General features: G+C 38.7%; 1 long non-coding RNA gene across 1 annotated transcript; it reads right to left on the bottom strand.

The window, feature by feature from the left end:
* Positions 1–1632: 1632 nt before the first annotated feature.
* On the bottom strand, positions 1633–17991 carry LOC141508299 (uncharacterized). The gene is made up of 3 exons (XR_012474383.1): positions 16954–17991; positions 9325–9447; positions 1633–8632 (listed from the first exon to the last, which is right to left on the bottom strand). It is a non-coding gene; the product is annotated as an uncharacterized LOC141508299 (long non-coding RNA).
* Between the last annotated feature and the right edge of the window lie 384 nt (positions 17992–18375).

Here is an 18375-nt window from a genome sequence, read left to right on the forward strand (position 1 = left end):
GAAAGGGGAGGGGGTGATATAGGAGGGCAAACACACTGAAGGGGGTGGTATTCAGAAACAAAATACTGGTGAATATAGATAAAGGGGGAAGGGGAAAAATACAAACAGAGGGAAGATAGCATGGAAGGCAATAAAGAATTAATAATAATAACTTTTTTTTAGGTTTTTGTAAGGCAATGGGGTTAAATGGCTTGCCCAAGGCCACATGCCTAGGTAATTATTAAGTGTCTGAGATCAGATTTGAACCCAGGTACTCCTGACTCCAGGGCTGGTGCTTTATCCACTGCACCACCTGCCACCTAGCTGCCCCATAGTAATTATAACTTTGAATGTGAATGGGATGAACTCTCCCTTAAAACCTAATTGAATAGCAGCGTGGATTAAATACCAAAATCCCAGGGACAGCTAGGTGGCGCAGTGGATAGAGCACTGGCCTTGGAGTCAGGAGTACTTGAGTTCAAATCCAGCCTCAGACACTTAATAATTACCTAGCCTTGTGGCCTTGGGCAAGCCACTTAACCCCATTGCCTTGAAAAATCTAAAAAACAAACAAACAAAAAAATACCCCAAAAAACCCCTCAGAATCCTACAATATGCTGCTTACAAGAAACTCATTTGAAGCTGAGAGATACATATAGAGTAAAGGTAAAAGGGTGGAGCAAAATATATTTTGCTTCAGCTGAAGTGAAAAAAGCAGGGGTAGGAATCCTTATCTCAGACAAAGCAGTTGCAAAATTAGATAGCAATAAAAGACATAAGGAAGGAAACATTATCCTTACAAAAAGTACCATAGACAATAAAGTGATTTCAATACTGTATGTGTGTGTGTGTGTGTGTGTGTGTGTGTGTGTGTGTGTGTGTGTGTGTATGTGTATACACCCAATGGGATAGCATCTAGATTCTTAGAGGAGAAGCTGAAAGAACTACAGGAAGACATAGACCGCAAAACTCAATTAGTGGGAGACCTCAACCTCCCACTCTCAGATCTAGATAAATCAAATCATAAAATAAACAAGAAAGAAGGTAAGGAGGTAAATAGATTGTTAGAAAAACTAGATATGCTAGATTTATGGAATTAAATGGGGATAGAAAGGAATATACAATTTCTCTACAGTACATGGAACTTATACAAAAATTGACCATGTGCTAGAACATAAAAACCTAATGATCAACTGCAGAAAGGCAGAAAGAGTGAATACATCTTTTACAGATCACAATGCAATAAAAGTCATATATAATGTTGGGCCAAGGAGATACAGATCCACAACCAATTGGAAACTGAATAACCTCATTTTACAGAATGAGTGGACCAAAAAACAAATTATAGAAAGAATTAATCATTTTATCCTAGATAATGACAATAATGAAACAACATACCAAAACCTATGGGATTCATTCAAAGTGACTCTCAGGGGATTTATTATAGCTTTAAATGCTTACATGAATAAATTAGAGAAAGAGGAAATCAATGAACTAACTATGCAACTACAAAAATTAGAGAAAGAACAAATTAAAAATCCCCAATCAATAACCAAATTAGAAATTCTAAAAATTAAAGGAGAAATTAATAAAATTGAAAGCAAAAAACTATTGAATTAATAAATAAAACCAAAACATGGCTTTATGAAAAAAAATAAAATTTATAAACCTCTGGTCAATTTGATCTAATAAAAGAAAGAAGGAAACCAAATTGCTAGTATCATAAATTAAAAAGGTGAACTCACCACCAATGGGGAGGAAATTAAAGTAATAATTTGAAATTATTTTGCCCAACTCTATGCCAATAAATTTGATAATCTAAGTGAAATGGATGAATATTTATAAGAATATAAGTTGTCCAGGTTAAATGAAGAGGAGATTAAATATCTAATCAACCCTATCTCAGAAAAAGAAATTCAAAAAAGCAAATATTGAACTCCCTAAGAAAAAAATCTCCAGGCCTGATGGATTCACAAGTGAATTCTACCAAACATTTAAGGAACAATTGGTTCCAATTCTATATAAACTCTTTGGAAAAATAGGGAAAGATGGAACTCTGCCTAACACTTTCTATGAAACCAATATGGTGCTGATACCTAAATCAGGAAGAGTTAAAACAGAGAAAGAAAATTATAAACCTATCTCCCTAATGAATATAGATGCAAAAATCTTAAATAAAATCATAGCAAAATGATTACAAGTTATCACTGGGATAATACATTATATTCAAGTAGGATTTATCCCAGGAATGCAGGGTTGGTTCCATATTAGGAAAACTGTTAGTATACTCAATTATATCAACAACAAACCTATCAGAAATTATATGATTATATCAATAGGTGCTGAAAAAACTTTTGACAAAATACAGCACCCATTCCTACTAAAAACATGAGAGAGTGCAGGAATAAATGTACTGTTCCTTATAACAATTAGCATTATCTAACTGAAACCATCAACAAGCATTATATTCAATTGGGAGAGGCTAGAGGCATTCCCAATAAGATCACGGGTGAAATAAAGGTGCCTATTATCACCACTACTATTCAATATCTTATTAGAAATGTTAGCTTCAGCAATTAGAGAAGAAAAAGAAATTGAAGGAATTAGAATTGGGAAGGAAGAGACAAAACTCTCACTATTCGCAGATGACATGATGGTCTACCTAGAGAATCCCAAGAAATCACCCAAAAAACTATTGGAAACAATGAGCATTTTAGCAAAGTTGCAGGTTATAAAATAAACCCTCATAAATCCTCAACTTTTCTATATATGTCTAGTAAGATACAGCAGGAAGAGCTAGAAAGAGAAATCCCATTCAAAGAAACCTCAGACAATATAAAATACTTGGGAGTCTACTTACCAAGACAGACTCAGACTCTTTTTGAAAACAATTATAAAACACTTCTCACACAAATTAAATCAGATTTAAATAACTGGACAAATATCAACTGCTCACAGATAGGTTGAGCTAATGTAATAAAAATGACAATTCTACCAAAACTAAACTATCTGTTTAGTGCCCTACCAATCAAAATTCCAAAATATTACTTTAATGAGTTAGAAAAAGTTGTAAGTTGTAAGTCAATTCTTATGGAGAAATAAGTCAAGAATTTCCAGGAATTTAATGAAAAAAGTGCAAAAGAAGGGAGCTTAGCCCTACCTGATTTAAAATTATATTATAAAGCATCAGTCATCAAAACTGTTTGGTATTGGCTAAGAAATAGAGTGGCGGATCAGTGGAATAGACAAGGTGCATTAGCAGGAAATGATTACAGTAATCTGCTATTTGATAAACCCAAAGAGTCCAACTATTGGGATAAAATCTCTCTCTTTGATAAAAACTGCTGGGAAAATTGGAAGTTAGTATGGAAGAAACTTCGATTAGACCAACACCTCACACCCTTTAGCAAGATAAAATCGAAATGGTTACAGGATTTAGACATAAAAAACAATGCTATAAGCCAATTAGAAGATCAAGGACAAGTTTGCCTGTCAGATCTATGGAAAGGGGAGCAGTTTATGACTAAGGAAGAGTTGGAGAACATCATCAAAAACCAAGTATATGATTTTGATTACATTAAATTAAAAAGCTTTTGCATAGATAAAACCTTTGTAATCAAGACCAAAAGAAATTTAGTAAATTGGGAAACAATCTTTACAACTAATGATTCTGACAAAGGACTCATTTCTAAAATATACAGAGAACTGAGTCATATTTTTAAAACAAAAAGCCATTCCCCAATTGACAAATGGTCAAAGGATATGCAAAGGCAATTTACAAATGAGGAGATCAAAGCAATCCATAGCCATATGAAAAAGTGCTCTAAATCATTAATAATTAGAGAAATGCAAATTAAAGCTTCTCTGAGGTACCACCTCACACCTCTCAGATTGGCCAATATGACCAGAAAGGATAATAATCATTGTTGGAAGGGTTGTAGGAAATCTGTCGTTGTTGATGGAGTTGTGAACTCATCCAACCTTTCAGGAGAGAAATTTAGAACTACACCCAAAGGGCAACAAAAATGATCATGCCCTTTGATTCAGAAATATCACTACTGGGTCTATACCCTGAAGAGATGATGAAAAAGGCTAAAAACATCATTTGTCCAGAAATATTCATAGCAGCCCTGTTTGTAGTGTCAAAGAATAGGAAATCAAGTAAATATCCTTCAATTTAGGATTGGCTTAGCAAACTGTAATATATGTATGTCATGGAACACTATTGTTCTATTAGAAACCAGTAGGGATGGGAATTCAGGGAAACCTGGAGGGCTTTGTATGAACTGATGCTGAGTGAGGTGAGCAGAACCAAAAATACACTGTACACACTAACATCAACATTGGGGTGATGCTCAACTTTGATGGACTCACTCATTCCATCAGTGCAACAATCAGGGAAAATTTTCAGCTGTCTGCAATAGACACTACCACCTGTATCCAGATAAAGAGCCATGGAGTTTGCACAAAGTTCAAGGACTATTCCTTTTAATTTACAAAAAAAAAGTAGACATCTTATTGTCTGATTTTGTTATCTCTTAGACTTTTTGTTTCTTCCTTAAGGATATGATTCTTTCTTATCACACTCAGTTTGGATCAATGTACAATGTGGAAACAAAGTAAAGACTGATAGATTGCTTTCTGTGCAGGGCGGGGGAAGGGAAGTAAGATTGGGGAAAAAATTGTAAAACCTTTAATTAAAAAAAAAGAAAAAAGAAAAAATTATCTTTCCTGAATCTATTTGTTTCTCCAGATCAATTTTTTTCTTCAATGAGATGTTTCACATTTTCTTCTAATTTTTCATTCTTTTGGTGCTGAAGTATTGTGACTTGACTTCTCTTATGACTTTATAGTCAACAGCTTCCTTTAGCTTCATTCTGGATCTGAAGGATTTGTTTTCCTCAGAGAACTTTCTTATCTCTTTTTCCATCTGGCCAATTCTGCTTTTTAAAGCATACTTTTCCTCAATAATTTTTGAACTGTTTTATCCATTTGTTTTATGCTGATTTTTAACAAGTTATTTTCTTCATCATTCCTTTGGTTCTCCTTGACTAAGCTGCTGACTTCTTTTTCATGTTTTTCCTGCATCTCTCTCATTTCTTTTCCCAATTTTTCTTCTATCTCCCTTACTTGATTTTCAAAATATTTTTTGAGCTCTGTCATAGCCTGAGCCCAATTTCTGGTTTTTTTTTTTTTAGAGTCTTTAGATGCTGGAGCTTTTACTTCCTCATCTTCAGATTGAGTACTTTGATCCTTCTTGGGAATCATAGACAATATATTTCTCAATGGTGTTATTCTTTTTTCTCTGTTTACTCATTTCCACAGCCTGTGACTGGTTTTGGAGTATTTCCTGAGCTTTTGATTATTATTGGGACACCCCCCACAAGGATCTCAGTGTTTGAGGCTCTGTCTTCCCTCCTGGTCTGTAAACAACCACAAGCACACCCCTCTGCCATGGGGCTGAGATGGGGGGGCCTGCTGTTCTATGGGATCCTAGATGGTGATCAGGATCTGAATGTGGTCAGAGCCCCAGAGTTCTGTTCCAGGTATAGAGGACAGACCTGGGAAGTCTCTCTCCACTCCCCTACCTTTGGTAGACTGAGCATTCAAGGCTCAGTTGCCTGGGGGTTCCTGCTTACTAGCTCTGCCTGCTTCCTTCTCCTGGATCTGGGTTGCCATGGTCACGCTGCTTGCTGATTGCCCTGAGGGCTGGGCTTCATGCCCTTGCTCTGGCAGAGGTCCCCCTGCTGATCTTCCAAGTTTCTCCTGGTGTTCCCTGGAGTGTAGGTCAGAAAACTGCCCCCACTGCTGTGAGCCACAGCTCTCAGGTGCCCCGGGGCTGCCTCTGGGAAGCTGAAGTATCTTCTCTCTGGCAGGCTTCCTCTCTAATACTGTGGAGTGGAGCCTTTCCACCATTTCCAGGTTATCTTGTTCTGGACAATTGCCTCACTGGATCCCTCTGTGGATTCTGTCTCTTGAAAATTTAGTCATAATTTTATGAATTTTGAAATATTATGGTGAGAGCACCTAAGAGAGGCTCTTCTCCTGTTGCCATCTTGTCTCTGTCTTTTTTGAGCTTATCCATAGCCTGAACACATTTTCTATTTCTCTTGGAGGTTTTGGATACAGAAGCTTTGATTTTGTCATAATCCGAATATGTATTTTGATCCTCCATAGGACCAAAGGAATTTTCTATGGTCAGATTCTTCCTTTTCTGTTGTTTTCTCATTTCCTCAGCCTATGACTGATTTACTGCATTTCCAAGACTTTGGGGGGGGGGGACAACCCACAGGGTTAATTCTTCTAAGGTCTTATGAGAGGCTCTGACTGCCCTCTTGGCAATTAATTAAGTGTCTGAGGCTGGATTTGAACTTAGGTCCTCCTAACTCTAGGGCCAGTGCTCTATTCATTGTGCCACATAGCTGCCCCCAGCTGTCTTCTTACCAGAACATTTTTGAAGTCTTCTATTTCACTGAAAATCCGTCTGGTCCCCTGTCAGAATATACTGAATTTTGTAGGGTAGTAAGTTCTTGGTAGTAATAAAAGGTCCTTTGCCCTCCAAAATATTATATTCTAAATCCTCTGATTCTTTAATATTGAAGCTGGTAAGTTCCTGGGTGATTCTGTTTGTGCTTCCTTTGTATTTAAATTGCTTTTTTTTTTGTGTGTAAAGTATTTTCTTCTTTATTTGAGAATTCTGGAAACAGGCTATGAAAGTCCTTGGAGTTTATAATTCTGGGGTTTGTTTCTGAAAGTTTCTGTGTATTCTTTCAAGGACTATTTTGTCTTCTTGCTCTAGTATATTAGGTCAGTTTTCCATGATAATTACCTGAAAGACATTTTCCAAGCTTTTTTTTTTTTAAATCTAGGCTTTCTGGTAGACCAATAATTCAAAAATTATCTCACTTGGATAATTTTTCCTAAAAGACATTTAACATTTTCTTCAATTTTTCCAGTCTTTTGATTTTGTTTGATGGAATCTTGATGTCTCATAATTTCATTCATTCCTATTTGTACAAATCTAACTTTTAGGGTTTTATTTTCTTCAGTTAGCTTTTGTGTTTCTTTTTCCTGTTGGTTAATTTTACTTTTTGTTGAGTTGCATTTCCTTTCAGTTGATCGATTTGACTTTTAGATGAGTTGTATTCCTTTTCTAGTTGGTCAGTTTTATTTTTTAATGAGTGCCATTCTTTTTCCAGTTGCTTATTTTAACATTAAAGGATTATTTTTTATTATTTATATTATTATTATTATTTTTCATAATTTTCCTGCCTAGTTCTCATTTCTTTTTCTCAGTTTTCTTCTTCCTCTCTTCTTTGGTTTTTTAATTATTTGTAAGCTCTTCTTTGAGTCCAATTTTAGTCCAATTTAATAGACCCCTTTGAGACTTCTCATTTAGGTAATTTATCATTGCTTTCTTCTTCTGAGATGGCATTTTTATCATCTCTATCTGCATAGTACATTTCTATAGTTAGTGCACTTTTTGGTTTTTTTGTTCAGTTTAATTGTTGATCTCTTCTACTGTGCTAAAGGGATTATAGTCCCCAGCTTTTTGTACTGGGGCTGAGCTCTGATCCCTGGCTTATAGCTGGCCAAGATGTTGTCTAAGTAGCCTAGGCATTGTCTATGCAGAGATTTGTTTCCTCCTTTATGTCCAGGCTCTCCCAATTCAGGGTATCTCCATGTTATAGATGAGAAACTGAAGCAAATGGGGGACAAATTCCTTGATCAGTTAGTCACATAGCTAAGAAGAACCTTCTGCTGTCATCCTGACTTGCTCCTCAATAGGATTTCAGTGAGGCAGAGATGCTCAGGGCCCTCAGCTTCAGCATCCTCTAGAGTCCTCAGACCTTCCTTTTAGGATCTCTCAGAGTTATCTCCAAATAATCCTTTTTATATCCTGTTTGTTCTTAGCTGTTTGTCTCTCGTCTCCCTCCTCACACATTAGATGGTGAGCTCCTAGAAAGCAGGGACTGTCCTTTCATTCTTTGTATTCCCAGGACTTAGCACTTAATGAAGGCTAACTGACTGACTCTGGCGGGAAAGACCCAGTGTGGAACCTCTGGACAGGTGTTTCAGATGAGCCTTGGATCTGCACTGAAGATCTTTGGAAACAGCTCCAGATCTGGTGGCCAGCCCACCAAGTCCCTATATGGTTCTTTGCGCAGAGTTGGCTGTCCTCTCTTGGGAGCAGGGGGCTCCTGCAAAAATCCTCCTTTTGTTGACTGAACCAAATCCAGAACTCAGGAAATCTGTACTTCCCAGGATGAAAACCGGGGAGGAAAATGCTCCCTTTTGCAGATAGTTAATCAGTGATGTGCTCAAGGAAGAAATGGAAATGCAGAAGCGGCCAGAAATTTCAGGCTCTCTCTGGTTTGCTTAGGTATCTATAAGCTGCAATTCACAGTCTTTGGGGAAGGAAGAGAAAGACTCATTCCACAATTGCCAGAAATTCCAGAGTGCAAAAGGAGACACAAAAGAAGGGGTTTTTTATAGGTACTGTTGTGCAGTCATGGTCCCGCACCTTCCCCTTCCTATGTCCGTAAAGGGGAGAGAGAGAGAGAGAATTTCTAACTGTCAGCTCTTGGAGAAATTGGAGATCCTCAGGAGAGGGATGTGCATCCCGGTTGATCCCTGATGCTTTGATGTCCTTCTGTCAATGAAACAAAATCAATTGCTTTATAAGGTTAGTAATACCTTGACAAAGTAAATTCATTATCTTTTTAAATGAAAAAGTAAGAAATAAAACCATTTAAAATAATATGTATTTTTTTAAAAAGTATAGAACATTAAAGTGATTTTTTTTAAAAACAAGGAAATTGAGTGGAATTTCAATGGTCTGGGTCTAGGGAATTCTGGAAGAGGAACTCCAATAATAAAACTGTTCTGTTGCTTCCTCTGCTACGTCTGGTCTTAGAGAGCCCTGAGAGGCAGATGACTAATCCAGACATGCCCAGTCAAGATGTGTGAAAACAAAAACCAAAGTTTCATTAATAATAAAATTAGAGAAAAAGATAAAAAGAGTGATTATATAAACTATTAAAATGTTAAGGAAATGCCTTTAAAAATAAATTTCTAAAACAAATATGAATTGAATTGAAAAGATCAATTCAACTGAGCAAATACAAATCTTCCTGGCAGAAGATGGGGTAAGAGGCCTGACAACGGAAGGAAACAGTCTTTGCAACAGGTGACAACTCAGGGGACCATTATAGCAAAGCCCAGATTCCTCAGCCAGGGTCAGACCCTATGTTCAGATCCAAAGGAGATGCCCAATTCAGCAAATTCAGGGATTCACAGAGTAGTGGAAGGGCTAAAGGTCTAAGGGCAGGATCTTCCTCTTACCTCTAGTTCTCTGTAGTTTTCTACAGCAGAAGACATAAATCACTATGAAGTAAACTATGAAGACCATCATGATTACAGTAACAATTATAATTATATGTATCTTCTGAGATGTGGAGAAATTCTCTGAAAAATAAGACCCCCAACTCCATTACCATGAAAATCAGAGAAGAAGAAACCCTGATCCCTGATCCTTATGGCCAGGCTAGGTTAGGGAACACAGGGGGCATCAGGATTCAGGGCATCCTGGACAAGCACAGTGGTTTGTACATAGGTATGTCACTTTCCTCCCCCTCCACCAACTTCTAAATATCTCCTCCAAAACCAAGCTTTCCCAGGATTTCAGGGAATAGAATCTTCCCAGGATTTCTGGAAGAGAGTTTGGAGAGAATCTAGTCCAACTGCCTCAGGTTATAGAGAGGAAAATAGGGGAGGGAGAGAGAAAGGCCTCCATCCTTCATCTTGTGGGTCCTCTGACTCCCAATTCAGGTCCCTTCCCATGACTTCATAGTTGAACTCTTATAGATTCAGAGATTTTCAGGGGTTGATGGGACCTTAAATCACATCTAGTTCAACCCCATCATTAGACAGAGGGCCAGAGAGGGGAAGAGACTTGGTCTACATGTTCCAATGAAGTAATGACAGAAACAGGACTAGACGCCAGGTCTTCTGAGAACCATCCCAGATCTCCTGATTCCAAAGGATGATTCTCTCTTCTGAAGGTTATTCTCGATCTGGTTCTTACATCCCCATTGAGAAACTGGCTCTTAGTTGAGCAGTCTAGAGTCCAGAAATTCTGGGATTAGCCCTCCACTAAATGATCACACGATCTCTGGACTTTGGTTTGACTGCTTATAAAAGGAGGAGGTTGGGGAGAGCAGGGATGATATAGTAGATCAGAAATATTCTCAACCTTGGAAAATTAGAAGATCTGGTTGCAAATTGAACTCTGTCACTTTGTGGCTAATTGAACTTTGACGGTTCATGGAGTTTCATCTCTTCTTCTATAAATAGAAGAGGGGGCATGGATAACTTCTGAGGTCTCTTCCAGAAATGACATTCTTCAATGTCAAAATAGTCTTTATCAATATCTTTCACCTTTTGCAGTAACCTTCCCAACTCCCAACCCCACAGGAACTCAGTGTTTCAATGTCCTCATCAGTAACACAGACAATAGAGTAAAGGAAGGAGCCATGACACTGGGCAGTTATGGTGGGGCTAGATTATGTAGGACTCTAAGGCAATAGAAAACAATAAGAGCTGCTGCAGCAGTTGAAGTGACATAGCTACAATTATAGGAATATTATTTTGGCAGGCTATGCAAGACAGACTGGATAAAGGAGAACCTGGAAACCCTCCTTTTAAAGAAAAGTAGTAGTTGGATTGTATGAGAGAAAGTTAAGGTTGATTCTTATCTCTGGCACTTTTCAGGCATTAGGGTAATTACATCCCTTTGCTGCTTTGGGCCTTAGTTTCCCAGTTGTGAAATAAGATATTTATATTAAATAATGGATGAGATTCCTTCTTGCTGGATTCTCAGATGTGTACTATTTTAGTCTACAGGAGGGATAAATATATTTTTTCTTTTTCTCTTTATTTTCACATTACTACAATAGCCTTGTTGTAAAAGTAAATATAATCCCCCCTACCCCCACAAAGAAAAATTTCAAGAAAAATAAAGTGAGAGAAAAAGAAAAAAAATGGTCTTTAGTCTGTGTTCTGTCTCTGGGAAGGATCACATTCTTTATCCTAAGTCCATCAGAGAAGTTGTTCCAATATTTTTTTCCCTCTATACTGCTAACTGTATTTGCCCTCCATTCTATTCTCCTCGCTCTCATTTATTCTATTCTCCCTCCTCAAAAGTGTGTTGTATCTAACTATCCTCTTCCATGATTGTCCCTCTCTTCTATTACCTACACCTTCCTTCCCTCCCTCATCCCTTTTCTCTCACCCCTTTCTGCTCCTTTTTCCTCTAAGGTAAGTTATATTTCTTTACCCTACTGAGTGTGTATGTTATTTCCTCTCTGAACCATTTTCAATGAGAATAAAGGCTCATTCATTCCCCTCACCTTCCCCTGCTTCCGCCACTTCATTGCAAAAGTTTTTCTTGAATCTTTTATGTGAAATATATTAACCCATTCTACCTCTCCTTTCCCTTTCTCCTGGTATATTCCTTTTTTTTGCCCATTGCCTCCATCTTTATAATACATTATACCCTCATATTCAGCTCTCTCTTATGCCTTGTGTATATATATATATATATATATATATATATATATATATATATATATATATATATACTCCTTTTAACTGCTCTAATAAATAAACTTCCTAATAAATGAGAAAGTTCATATGAGTTATCAGTATCATCTTCCCATGAAGGAATGCAAGAAGTTCAACCGCATTAAATCCCTCATAATTTGCCCTTCCCATTTACTCTCCCTATGCTTTGCCTGAGTTCTATACTTGGAGATCAAACTTGGATTATTTCAACAGGAAAGTTTGAAAGTCTCTTATATTATTTAATGTTTATCTTTTCCCCTGACAGAGGATGTTCAGTTTTGCTGGATAGTTGATTCTAGGTTGTAATCCAAGCTCTTTTGTCTTCTGGAATATTTTATGCCAAGTCCTACAAGCCCTTAATGTAGATGCCACTAAATCCTGTATAATCCTGACTGCAGCTCCATGATATTTGAATTGTGTCCTTCTGGCTGCTTGTAATATTTTCTCTTTGACTTGAGAGTTCTGGAATTTGGCTATAATATTCCTGGGAGTATGTTGGTGGGGGGAAATCTTTTTCAGGAAATGATTGGTGGATTCCCTCAATTTCTATTTTACCCTCTGCTTGTAGGATATCAAGGCAATTTTACTGAAAACTTCTTTTTAAAAAATTCAGTCTAGGTTCTTTTCCTGGAAGTGACTTTCAGATAACCCAATAATTTTTTAATTATCTCTCTTGGATCTGTTTTTCAAGTCAGTTGTTTTTACAATGAGGTATTTCACATTCTCTTCTAGATTTTCATTCTTTTGGTTTCATTCTTTTGTTTAAGTGTTTCTTGATTTCTCACAAAGTCATCAGCTTCCCTAAACTCCATCGTACATTTGAAGGAGTTATTTTCTTCAGAGAGCTTTCTTATCTCCTTTTTCATCTGGCTAATTCTGCAGTCTAATTCTCCTCATTTGCCTTTTGAGTCCCTTTTTCCATTTGACCTAAACTGATTTTTAACATGTTATTTTCTTCAGTATTTTTTATCTTCATGATTTTCCTGCATTGTTCTCATTTCTCTTCCCAATTTTTCCTCTGCCTCCCTTACTTGATTTTCAAAATCTTTTTTGAGCTCTTTCTTAGCCTGAGACCAGCTCCTATTTTTCTTGGAGGCTTTGGATACATAAATTTCAACATTGTTACCTTCGAAGTGTATATTTTGATCCTCTATGGGACCAAAGTAATTATCTATGGTCAGAGTCTTTTGATTCTGTTGTTTACTCATTTCCCCAGTCTATGACCCAATTTAAATGCACTTCCCAAGCTTTTGAGTATTTTGGGGACAACTCCCCAGTAACCTTAATTCCTTCAAGGTCTTATAAGAGGCTCTGACTGCTTTCCTGTCCTGTGCTCTGGTCTGTGGATGACCACAAGTACTTCTCCCTGCCCTGGAGCTGTGAGGAGGCTTTCCTGCTCCACTATGACAGTATGAGGGCCCAGACTGAGACCTGATCTGAGTATGGGCAAAGCAACAGAGTCCTGCTCCAGGGATATATGAGAGACCATGACAGTCTTCCCTGATCCCCTTATCATCTGTAGGTTGAGTGCTCTGGAAGCAGCTGCTGGGTGGCTCTACAGGTCTGCTTCTGGTCCCTGGGGCCAGTCTGTATTGAAGCCTGGCTGGCCTGGATTCCATGCTCACTTATGGAAAATTTTTCCTGCTGATCTTCCAAGTTGATCTTGGTGGTGATATAAGTATAATCCTTTTAAATGTGTTTTGTGAACCAGACAACATTGTAAGGACTATATGTGAGGTGCAGAGAGGTAACCCTTCAGGAAGCTTCTTAGAGACTCCATTTCTAACTTTCAACAGATGAACTAGGGTCCTGGTTTCTTCCTTTTAGTTTCAGAGACTGAATGGTGAACACTAGCTAGAAGAGGTAAGGAGGTCTACTTAGAATTCTTGTATAGGAAAGCTGCCCCAGATGGGATAGGTTGCCTCTGAAGGGGCCAAGGCCACCTCCTCCTCTTGAAGGGCTTCAGCCCTCTGGATGACCATGTGTCCTGGATGTTTTAGACACTTTAGTGATTTCCTTTCAGGTAGTAGTTGAATGAGTTTGTCACTGAGCTCCCTTCCAGCTCTGAGGTTTTGGGAGGAAGCTGAATCCTGGTGAGATAGTCCAATGTGAGGCCGAGGATGAGTACTTTCCCTTTTCTTCCTTCATCCTCTGAGCTTCTCTGCATGATCCCTCACTCTCTTCTCTTCTTCTGCCAACAGAACAAGAGGTCTACCTGCTCATTAAGGTTGATTCCTTTGCCAGGGAATGGGTCCTGTCCACTTTTCTCCTTCCCTCCTCTTGGACCCTGCTCCATAGTCATCCCTTTTCTCACCAATTTTCATGTCTCCTTATCCAGATACCTTCCCATTTTCGAAAAACCTGACCAAGAATCCACAGTCCTAAGACTTCCCATGATGTTTATACCCCCCTCTCCAGTAACTAGCCCTTCACTGCTAAAACTGGCAAACTACCCCCAAACTACCTAGTGCCTCATACTGCATGATCTCTTCTATAAACTTCACTCTGGCTTTCTATCCCACAATCTTCTATTGACATGTTTTCTCCAAAGTCATCACTGGCCTCCTATCAAATGAATTCTGTGGATTTCCTCTGAGTCCCCACTGTCCTTGACCTCTCTGGAGAATTCCAAATTATTGATCAACCTGAACCCTTTCTCAGTTTTTCTCTTACTCTCTTCCATTGATTTAAGAGACAGGACATTTTCCTGCTCCTCCTCCTATTTCTCTGAAGGTTCCTTTTCTCTCTCTCTTTTCTTGGATTTGCATGTTTAAGTTGGATTTGAACAAGCCTCTGTCTTTGATCTTTTTGTCTCTTTACAACTGTGCTCCTGACAATTTTATTCCCCCTTCACTTTAATTACCACCTCAAATCACACAACATTTGGATCTCCATTGCCAATCTTGACTTTTCTTTTGAACTCAAGACCCTCCACCTCTACCTTTCCTCAGGTCATCTCCATCCAATTGTCTTTTCACCACCATATGAAGCAATGAATTTATATTTGTCCTTAAAACTTTCCCCTTCTCCTGATTTCACCATTTTAAACTGAGAGGCCCCATAATTTTCCCATTCCCCTATGTTTGAGTACTCTCTGATGCCCCCTGTCTCCCTCACCTGGAACATCAAAACCACTATCAGTTCTTCTTCATCCTGCCTCCAGAACAGTTTCCCCAGCTTTCCCCATGTCTCTGTTCTCACTGGGACCACCCTGACATAAGTCCTCCTTGCCCTCTTCCTGGATATATTCCACTATCTTCTAAACATGATCCCCCCCCCCCCCACTTCACTCCCTCCCTCCACCCTTACCTGCCTTGAACCTGTTCCTGCTCAAGTCATTCCAGCCCTCCAGAATCTCCAGGGTCTCTTTGCAGTGGAGCTTACCCTGCTTAATTTAGCTTTCATGCTGGTGTAAACCTCCCTGAACTGCTGTTATTCCACCTTTCTACCAGTACCCTTTCTTTCTCCATGTGCTCTGGGCTTAGGTGAGACTGGACCAGCCCTCATACCTTAACAATGCCCTGCTTTTTCCACTGCCACATCTTTGCTCATGTAGTTCCCTATTCTGGCAATGTCATTCCTCCTCTTCCTTTAAAGTACATTTCAATAACCACCACCTCTAATAAGTCTTCCCTGATTCCTATATCTCTGAAACCTTTTCCATCAGTCTTCACATCTCATTGCATTTTGCACCCTCCTCACACTCTTATTTTGTGTTATGGAATATTCCAGTTATGTCTCTTGCTTTCTTATCCTAAATGGACTTATTCCTAAACTAAGCTATTTGAATGCATGGGGGACTTCTTTATCTAAACTTTCCTTTTCTCTCATTAAAGTAGAGGGATTTTTACATATTAGTTTTTGGATGTAACTAAATCATTTGGGATTGAATTAAATATATAAATAACTATTGATGGCACTTTCCTACCTTGAAATAAAAGCTTTTTGAATTGAACTAAATTATGTTCCAAAGATTTATTAGTTTTAGATGAAGCCAAATTAGTTAATGAAGGAATCTCTAGAATCTGTGGCACTATTCAAAATTCCACTTTTTATGCCATTAATTGGAACTAATGACCATATTTTATATAATTATGAATTCAATTAGTACAAACTGAAGTGTATTAAATTCATACTAATCAGTTACAGATATATGCATCAATACATTAAGGGTCTATGTTTTTATCAGTGTGGAAACAACTATAAAGGTTTTTAGTAATGAAGTTGGCACAATGAGTTTCAGTGACTTGCACAAAAGTCATACAGAGAATAAGAGTCAGTGGCAGCATGTGGGTCTAATTCTTCTGACTCTAAGTCCAGTCCTCCATCTCTCTGCCATCCTCCTTTTCACTCTGCCATATACTAATTTCTTTTTAGCAGGTGAAGCATCCTGTCTGCAAGACAAGAGGCCAGGGCCTTTTCCCTTCACTTCCCTATAGCCTCACCCAGCACAGAGTACACAGGGGAGACATCTGGTAAATATTGATCTCTGGGCCAGAGTGGATAGAAACTGTGCAGAAGACAATCAAGAAGGTCTCAGACCCTCCATATGCCATTCAATGTGTGGTTTTGAGAGCCAGGTGAGGTCAGATATCTTTGAAAGAGAGAGCAGTGGAGCAGCCAGGTAGTACAGTGACAGAGTGCCAGCTCTGGAGTCAGAAGGACCTGAATTCAAATCCAGTCTCAGATATTTGATATTAACTAGCTTTGTGACCTTGGGCAACTCACTTAATACCACAAAAACCTCCCAAAAAGAAAGAGAGAATAGAATCATTTCCATTTTTGAGCTCTGGAAGACTTCCATCATCTATCAGAGGAAACACCAGGTCTGAAGGCTCAAAGAGAGGGAAGAGAATTGAAACCAAAAGTCAAACTCACTTCCCAGAGTGAATTTGTTCTTTTCTCAAAGCTTGTGATTTCATACATGCAGGATCCAAGGGATATACAAAGAAGAAGAACATGGGCAGATCTAGAGTGAAAAGAACTGAGTCTGATTCCCACCCTAGACATCTCTAAAGTTTGTGACTTTGTACAAAGTCCCTCCCTTTCTGGGTTTCATTGTCTTCAAATGCTAAATGAATGTTAATTCTTTAACATGACTTCTAGGGGTGGCTGGGTGGTGCAGTGGATAGAGCACTGGCCCTAGAGTCAGGAGTACCTGAGTTCAAATCTGACCTCATTCACTTTCTAATTACCTAGGCTGTGTGGCCTCGGGCAAGACACTTAACCCCATTGCCTTGCAAAACCTAAAATAAACAAACAAAAAAATAACCAAACAAATAAATAAATGACTTCTAGTTCTGACATTTCTGTGATTCAGAACAAACCCTTAAACCATGAGGGACCTACCTGTTACCTGCAGTTCAGTGTGGGCTTCATCATAATTCTCAGATGACCGGATACAGCAAGTGTATTGACCCGAATCAGAGACCTGGACCTTCTGGATCCTCAAGGTAACCTTCCCCTCAGCCATGTCAGGTGTCAACAACTCTGTCCTACCCTGGAACTCAGCACCCTGGGATTCCTCCAACTTCTCTCCACTGGGGAACCTGTGAATGAGGATCTGGTTTCTGAACCACTTCACACTCATGTTCTGAGCATCCATCCTTGGGGAGAGTTCACAGGAAAGTATGGCATCTTCCCCCTGCTTGACCTGAATGGGCTGAAGAGGTCCAATCACTGAGAATGCTCCTCTCTGGCGTTCTAGGGAAACAGCAGAAGAACAGAGGACAATATAGACCAAGGATTTAGAGAATTTGTTTGTGTGGTTGGGGTTCCAGCAGAAGAAACTCTGATTTCTGGATCAACTGTGACTCTGCTGTGAGGTCATTTTCAGACAAACCACTTTCCTTTCTGTGATCCCCTTGTGGACAAGACATCCTCTCTCCTGACTCCTTTGTATAATCAGAAAGGGAGGGAAGCTTTTTGGGTGCTTAGAGAGTCAGGGATGGGAACAGGAAGGCACCAACTGGAATAAATGGCCTGAAGGGAGGCTCTGCATTTGCCTCTGCCCTGCCACTGCCCAGAGATGACTGGAAAGAACAGAGGGAGCCCAGGCTCCTAGACTGGTAGTTTGCCTGACCTTTCTGTGATTGTTGGCTGTGTAACTGATTTAGGAGTGAGAGCTCAGAGACCCAGGAGAGGCCTTGATATAGAGGAGTTCCCTGGAGAGTCAAGGAGTCTGGTCAACTTGAAAAATGGATAGGTCTGTCTGGTGTCCTATACTGGATCTCCAGTGTAGCATTGAGAAGGGTCTGGTTTACTCACCTTTTTAAATTTAAATTCATCTATTTATTTCTGAAATTATCTTCAAAGATAGTTTGCAACATTAGTTATTTTTAATATTTTAAGTTCCACATTTTTCTCTCCTTGGCAGTGAATAAGTAATATACATGTATAAGTACATTAAACATATTACTATATTAGTCATGTTGTGAAAGAGGAATCAAAAGGGAACAAAATAGCACGAGAGGGTAAAAAAACCATAAAGCATAAAACAGAAATTTCATATGAAAATATTATGGTCTATATTCAGACTCACATAATTCCTTCTCTGGATGTGAATGGTGTTTTCCATCATAAGTCCTTTAGAACTGTCTTTGATTGTTGACCTTCTGAGGAGAGCCAAGTGTATCATATTGGTCATTGTATAATTTTGCTGTTAATCTGTACAATATTTTCCTAGTTCCACTCAATTCACTCAGTATCAGTTCATGTAAGTCTTTCTAGACTTTTTTTATGTCCACCTATCATAATTTCTACAGAACAATA

This window comes from Macrotis lagotis, chromosome 1 (genome assembly GCF_037893015.1).
Source record: "Macrotis lagotis isolate mMagLag1 chromosome 1, bilby.v1.9.chrom.fasta, whole genome shotgun sequence".
Classification (NCBI taxonomy): Eukaryota; Metazoa; Chordata; class Mammalia; order Peramelemorphia; family Peramelidae; genus Macrotis; species Macrotis lagotis.